General features: G+C 38.3%; 1 protein-coding gene across 1 annotated transcript in view; it reads right to left on the reverse strand.

The window, feature by feature from the left end:
• LOC135200276 (nephrin-like) overlaps positions 1–7,500 on the reverse strand; it is an 833,838-nt gene that overhangs the window by 85,119 nt on the left and 741,219 nt on the right.

The following is a 7,500-nucleotide window of genomic DNA, read 5'->3' on the forward strand; positions in this document are numbered from 1 at the left end:
TATTCTTCTTCTTCTTCTTATTATTATTATTATTTTTTGGTATAAGACGCTCTTTTATGCAAATGCTGTTAAAAAGAATGGCAGAATTAAACGAGTTGATTTTATATATTGTTTTTTTCTATTTTCCTTACAATTCGCTTCTCAGGAAACATCGCTGAGCCTGAGAAGCGAATTGTAAGGAAAATAGAAAAAACAATATATAAAATCAACTCACTTAATTCTGCAATTCTTTTTAACAGTATTATTATTATTATTATATAATTATTATTATTATTATTATTATTATTATTATTGATTATTATTGGCTTTCATAAATCTTCTTTATCATCATTTTCTTCCTCTTCTATTATTGTTTGTTTGTTTGAATTGTGTTTTTCGTTGCATGGAACCAGTGGTTATTTAGCAACGGGACCAACGGCTTTACGTGACTTCCGACCCACTTCGAGAGTGAACTTCTATCACCAGAAATACACATCTCTAACCCCTCAGTGGAATGCCCGATAATCGAACTCGCGGCCACCGAGGTGGCAGGCCAAGACCATACCGACTAAGCCACTGAGGCGCTTCTTCTATTATAATATACTGGCGTTCATAAATCTTCCTCTTCTTCCTCTTATTATTATTATTATTATTATTATTTTTATTATTATTATTATTATTATTATTATTATTATTATTATTATTGACGTTCATAAATCTTATTATTATTATTGGCTTTCATAAATCTTCTCCTTCTTAATATTATAATTATTGTCATTATTATTGGTCTTCTTAAATCCTCCTCATTATCATTATTGGCTTTCCCGAATCTTCTTCTCATTAACCATTAGCATGGCCAGGAAGGGGGATGGTCGTGGATAGATTTGTCACAATCCTCGTGGTTGTAGACATTGAGGAAATGTAAATAAATGTCTTTGTGTCGTTGAACGTTATTGTTCATATATTTCTCGAAGAAGGGAGGGAGGGGAGAATCCGAATATTGTTAACTGGTTTTTTGGTCATACTGCATTTGCTATGCTCCTTGAATTTTGATGCAGTGTTATCTATTTATAAATTTATTTTTTCTCATTAAATAATGAGATCTCTCCTTCCTGTAACTCCTTTTACCTTCGGTTACTTCCTAATGAACATCATATTCTTTGGAAGCTTGAATTTCAAGTCGGTGGCCCCTGTGGGCTTGTTCCATTCGGATAGGGTTCACCGTTTGAATAATAATATTAATACACGAAGAAACACGGAAGAAGTAACGGAGAGGACGGAATGGCTGGAAAAGATCAGACAGTGGATGAAGCCAGATACAGAAAGAACAAAGAAAACAAGTGAAATAAATGAAATAATGAGACTAATACACACCAGTATCACAGAAACAAATAACCTGGCATATACAGGAGCAGACTAGTAGTCGAAGTAATGGGCATACAACACCACCATCACAACCAACACAACTGAAACCAAACCAGCAACCACCTTGGAAAAGGCGCCAGGAAAAACAAATCATGGTGATGAGATCTAACTTGAGTAAACCGAAAGAGATGGCAGAAAAGAGGCTACGAAGCAAGAAAACAAGGTAGGAACTGAAGGAGAAATACAAAGTACAGGAGAGGGGACTAAACAACACCTTAGGAAATGTAAAAGAGAGGCTTAAAGCCAAAGCATATAAGACCCAACTGTACAAGAACAGGAATAAAGGATACCAACAGAACATACTATTTGGAACCAACTAGAAAAGACTATACAACCAACAAGGAAAACAACCAACAGGAAACTCATGAAGCTGAACCGAGTAAGAGACTCTGGGAAAACATATGGAGCAATCCGGTATCACACAACAAACCTGCAACATGGCAGAAGAAATGGGGATAATAAAACAAAGCTTCACCGAGATCACGCCAGACACAATCAGGCATCAACTAAAGAAAATGCCCAACTGGAAAGCCCCAGGTCCCGATGAAGTCCATGGATACTGGCTCAAAAACTTCAAGGCTCTACACCCACGAATAGCAGAACAACTCCAGCATTGCATCACAAACCCCCATGCACCAAAAATGGATGACCACAGGGAGAACATCCTTAGTACAAAAAGACAAGAACAAGGGAAATATAGCAAGTAACTGCAGGCCTATCACCTTATAGTCAAACTAAAATGTCGTGGCGGGCGGGTTGTCGTGGCGGGTGACAGGAGGTTTCTCCCGGACAATATCGTTCGCAGTTAAGAACATTTTTGGTCATTTCACCCTACAGGAAACCGACCTACTTAAACCTAAAACCTCAGGGGTAAACGCAGATTAAGCACACAGATGGAGTGTTCGCTCCGTATTTATCCCGGATTTTGTTTTCATTTCTTCTAAATGCGACATCGAGTTACAAGATCTGTGATTATTGTTTCCAAAAATCACAAAACAGGAAAATCATTAAGAACAACCAAAATTTACTCTTTGTTTCTTTAGAAAACGAAGTACAATAAATGACAGATCTCAGTTAAAGTCATAAACAAGAAATTAACCTCGAGGCTGAGATTTAAAAGGATGAATAGATCTGGCAGAGCTGAATTCTTTTCCTGGCCCCACCCTAGCGGTCTAAGAATCTTGAAAACTTTTTTCTACACTTTAGCATCTAAAACGACAGTCTATCAAAGAAGCACAAAGGCAAGGTATGGTTGACCCTTTACAGCATACAAATGTAGAGATTTGATAAGAGATAAACTTTTATAATCTTTTAATTTCGCTACCTATCCAAGAATAAGACTGCCTACAAACTCCCTATAAGCCAAATTGATCTTACTGAAAGATTTTATCGGGTATACAGAGGTCACGTCTTTAAAGGATTGAAATTCCAGCTTGCATGATTAGGATTTAATTCGTCATTATAAATCCATAAAATTAGTTTGGTCTTTCATCTTCGTCTATATATAATAGCGTTTTGTATACGTAAATTGTCATTCACTCGACTCACCCTATAAAGAGAGTACTATAAAAAAAAAAAGAGCGGTAAAAACTGGGATGTGTTCTCTGTGTTTTCAGCCAGATCACTCGCATACGACGTTTACAATTACTTTGCGGGAGAAAAGATGAACGATGGTCCCTTGACCGATGTGATGAGAGCTTACGATTGGGCACGTGAAGCTACCAACATTCCAGATGTAAACTATTTATACTAATTTATAATAAGGAAAAAGAAAAGACACCTAATAAACGAAAGTATGGGTGAAGGGATTGGTCTCGCACCATCCAGCACAGAACTTAATCCGGCTTTACTAATAAACCGATGAGATTTTTCCCTTTGTCTTCAAGGAAAAAAGTCCGCCACGACATTTTGGTTCGACTCAAGGTCCTTTAAAGGACCTTGGTTCGACTATACCAGGTATCCCAGCAAAAGCCTATACAACTACCTAGAGCAGCGTTTCTCAACCAGTGCGCCCAGAGGAACAGGAAAATTATATTCTAATTTTGAATAGTTATTTCGAGAATGGAATGTATCCTGGGAGTCGTGTGTTGGAATTTGTACTGATGGAGCTCCATCAATGGTGGGTTACATTAAAGGTCTTGCATCATTTGTAAAGCAAAAGAATCCCTATATTAATAGCAACTCACTTTTTCTTGCATAGAGGGGCCCTGATGGCAAAAACACTGGGTATTAAATTGAAAGAAGTTTTTGATCAAGTTGTTGAAATGGTAAATTTCATCAAGACCAGACCAGTAAAGGCTCGTATATTTGGAAAAATTTTGTGAAAACATGGATTCACAACACACTCGCTTGCTATTGTACACAAAAGTGAGATGGTTGTAAAGAGGAAAGGTACTCTGTCGTGTGCTTGAACTTCGTGAAGAACTATTGGCATTTTTTAAAAAAAGAAAATAAAAGTAAATTTTGTGGACTTTTGGAATGTGAGTTTTGGACATAAAAATTGGAATATCTGACTGATATGTTTCAACACTTGAATAATCTGAACATGTCTATGCAAAGTGGAAATGAAAATCTCTCATCTACCGACAGAATCAAAGCATTCCAGGAAAAAATAGAGATTTGGAAAAGAAAAGCAAGTTCAGGCTGTTTGGAAATGTTTTCTTTTCTGAGAAAAGGTTATTCAGACGATTTAATTCCTTTAATAGTGGGTCATTTAGCGACGCTGGAAGGTAATCTGAATTACTACTTTCCCTCAATATTCACCGAACAGTACGACTGGATTCGCAACCATTTCATTGATACTTCTACCGAGGACGATGGCTTTTCGTTAACAGGAGAGGAAGAGCTAGCCGCTATATCTACTGATCGGGGATTAAAGATCAATCATAAAGAGGTGCCCATCGATCAGTTGTGGATTTCAGTGAAAGAAGAATATCCTTCAATAGCTAACAAGGCATTAACAGTTTTATTGCAGTTTTCCACATCATATCTTTGTGAACAAGGATTTTCTGTACTAACTAACATTAAATGTAAAAGTAGATCAAATATCAAATCTATGATGAAACTTGTTTGTATGAGAGGTTTGTTTTCACATATAAGGGCTAACATTCACAAAATTGCTAATTCTCATCAAGCACAGGTTCCTCATTAGGATACTTAAATGCAAAATGTAATATCTTTAAAAAAATAAATGGTGGATTTTAATTTGAACCCTACCAATATCTATTATTTTCCTATGACTCTACTATTACTACAAATTATAATAATAATAATCATAATTATTATTATGATTATTATTATTATTATTTTTTTTTTTTTGCCTCTATCACAGTCCTCCAATTTCGACTGGTTTGGTATTTATGAGTGTGGGGTTCCGGGTTGCATCCTGCCTCCTTAGGAGGTCCATCACTTTTTTTTTACGATGTGTGCCGTTTCTAGGAATCACACTCTTCTGCATGAGTCCTGGAGCTACTTCAGCCTCTAGTTTTTCTAGATTCCTTTTCAGGGATCTTGGGATCGTGCCTAGTGCTCCTATGATTATGGGTACGATTTCCACTGGCATATCCCATATCCTTCTTATTTCTATTTTCAGATCTTAATACTTATCCATTTTTTTCCCTCTCTTTCTCTTCAACTCTGGTGTCCCATGGTATTGCGACATCAATGAGTGATACTTTGTTCTTGACTTTGTCAATCAACGTCACGTCTGGTCTGTTTGCACGTATCACCCTATCCGTTCTGATACCATAGTCCCAAAGGATCTTTGCCTGATCGTTTTTCTATCACTCCTTCAGGTTGGTGCTCGTACCACTTATTACTGCAAGGTAGCTGATGTTTCTTGCACAGGCTCCAGTGGAGGGCTTTTGCCACTGAATCATGCCTCTTTTTGTACTGGTTCTGTGCAAGTGCCGGGCATTCGCTTGCTATGTGGTTTATGGTTTCATTTTTCGTATTGCACTTCCTACATATGGGAGAGATGTTATTTCCGTCTATCGTTCTTTGAACATATCTGGTTCTTAGGGCCTGATCTTGTGCCGCTGTTATCATTCCTTCAGTTTCCTTCTTTAGCTCTCCCCTCTGTAGCCATTGCCAATTGTCATCGCTGGCTAGTTCTTTAGTCTGCCTCATGTATTGTCCGTGCATTGGTTTGTTGTGCCAGTCCTCTGTTCTGTCTGTCTTTCTCCTGTCTCTGTATATTTCTGGGTCTTCGTCTACTTTTATTAGTCCTTCTTCCCATGCACTCTTTAGCCACTCGTCTTCACTGGTTTTCAGATATTGTTATTATTATTATTATTATTATTATTATTATTATTATTATTATTATTATTATTATTACAATACAGACTATGAACCCCAACTGCTATAAACCTGAGGGCACTAGCAGGAAAAGCAGTCCCAAAGGAAATAAGTGAGGAAAAAGGCAATTAAAAGAAAATAAAAATATGCAGCATATAAAAAAAACACATATTTTAAAATATGCTTGAACGCTATGCACAAAAAAAGTCAAATGTCGAGTCAGGAAGAAAGTATTACCGTACCAACTTCACAATAAATCCAAATTTCATAATCATTTTGTCCATATTAAAATCAAAGGTGCGCCCCAAAGTTTCTGCTAGTTCATAGTTGCGCCCTGAGGTAAAAAGGTTGAGAAACACTGGTCTAGAGGATACAAACACCATCCCCAGCCAACAGAAAGGCTGCAGAAGGAAGTGTAGGGGCTAAATAGAAGAGCTCCTGATAGACAAAATGGTAATGAAGAATGGTAAGAAACGGAGGACCAACCTAAGCATGGCATGGATCGACTACAAGAAGGCCTTCGACATGATACCACACACACATGGCTAATAGAATGCTTGAACGGGGCAGAGGAAAACACCATCAGCTTCCTCAAATATACAATGCGCAACTGGAAAACAGTACTTACAAGCTATAGGAAAAGAATAGCAGAGGTTTACATCAGGAGAGAGATCTTTCAAGGCGACTCACTGTCAACACTTCTCTTCGTAGTAGCCATGATTCCCGTGACAAAAGTACTACAGAAGATGGATGCTGGGTACCAACTCAAGAGAGGAGGCAACAGAATTAATCATATGATGTTCATGGGACGACATCAAGGTGTATGGTAAGAGCATCAAGGAAATAGATACCTTAATCTAGACTGTAAGAATTGTCTCTGGGGACATAAGGATGGACTTTGGAATAGGAAAATGTGCCTTGGTCAACATACAAAAAGGCAAAGTAACAAGGACTGAAGGGGTAAAGCTTACCAGATGGGAATAGCATCAAACACATAGCACAGGATACAAATACCTGGGAATAATAGAAGGCGACGATATAAAACACAAAGAGAGGAAGGACACGATCAGGAAAGAATATATGCAGAGACTTGAGGCGATACTCAAGTCAAAACTCAACGCCACCAGTAATCAGATACAGCGCAGTAGTGCAGTGGACGAAGGCTGAACTACGCAGGATGGACCAGAAAACTAGGAAACACATGAAAATACACAAAGCACTACACCCAAGAGCAAATACAGACAGACTACACATAACACGAAAGGAAGGAGGGAGAGGGCTACTAAGCACAGAGGACTGCGTTAGCATTGAGAGCAGAGCACTGGGGCAATATCTGAAAACCAGCGAAGAGGAGTGGCTAGGGAGTGCATGGGAAGAAGGGCTGATAAAAGTAGACGATGACCCAGAAATATACAGACAGGAGAATGATAAACAGAACCGAGGAATGGCACAAGCCAATGCACGGACAGTACATGAGACAGACTAAAGAACTGGCCAGTGATGAAACATGGCAATGGCTACAGAGGGGGAAACTCAAGACCAGGCCCTAAGAGGTAGATATGTCCAAAGAATAATGGATGGGAATATCTCACCCATATGCAGGAAGTGCAATATGAAAAACGAGACCATAAACCACATAGCAAGCGAATACCCGGCACTTGCAGAGAACCAATACAAAAAGAGGCATGATTCAGTAGCAAAAGCCCTCCACTGCAGTAATAAGTGGTACGAACACCAACCTGAAGGAGTGATAGAAAACGATCAAGTAAAGATCCTCTGGGACTATGGCATAAGAACAGA

The sequence above is a fragment of the Macrobrachium nipponense genome, chromosome 26, assembly GCF_015104395.2.
Source record: "Macrobrachium nipponense isolate FS-2020 chromosome 26, ASM1510439v2, whole genome shotgun sequence".
NCBI classification, from domain to species: Eukaryota; Metazoa; Arthropoda; class Malacostraca; order Decapoda; family Palaemonidae; genus Macrobrachium; species Macrobrachium nipponense.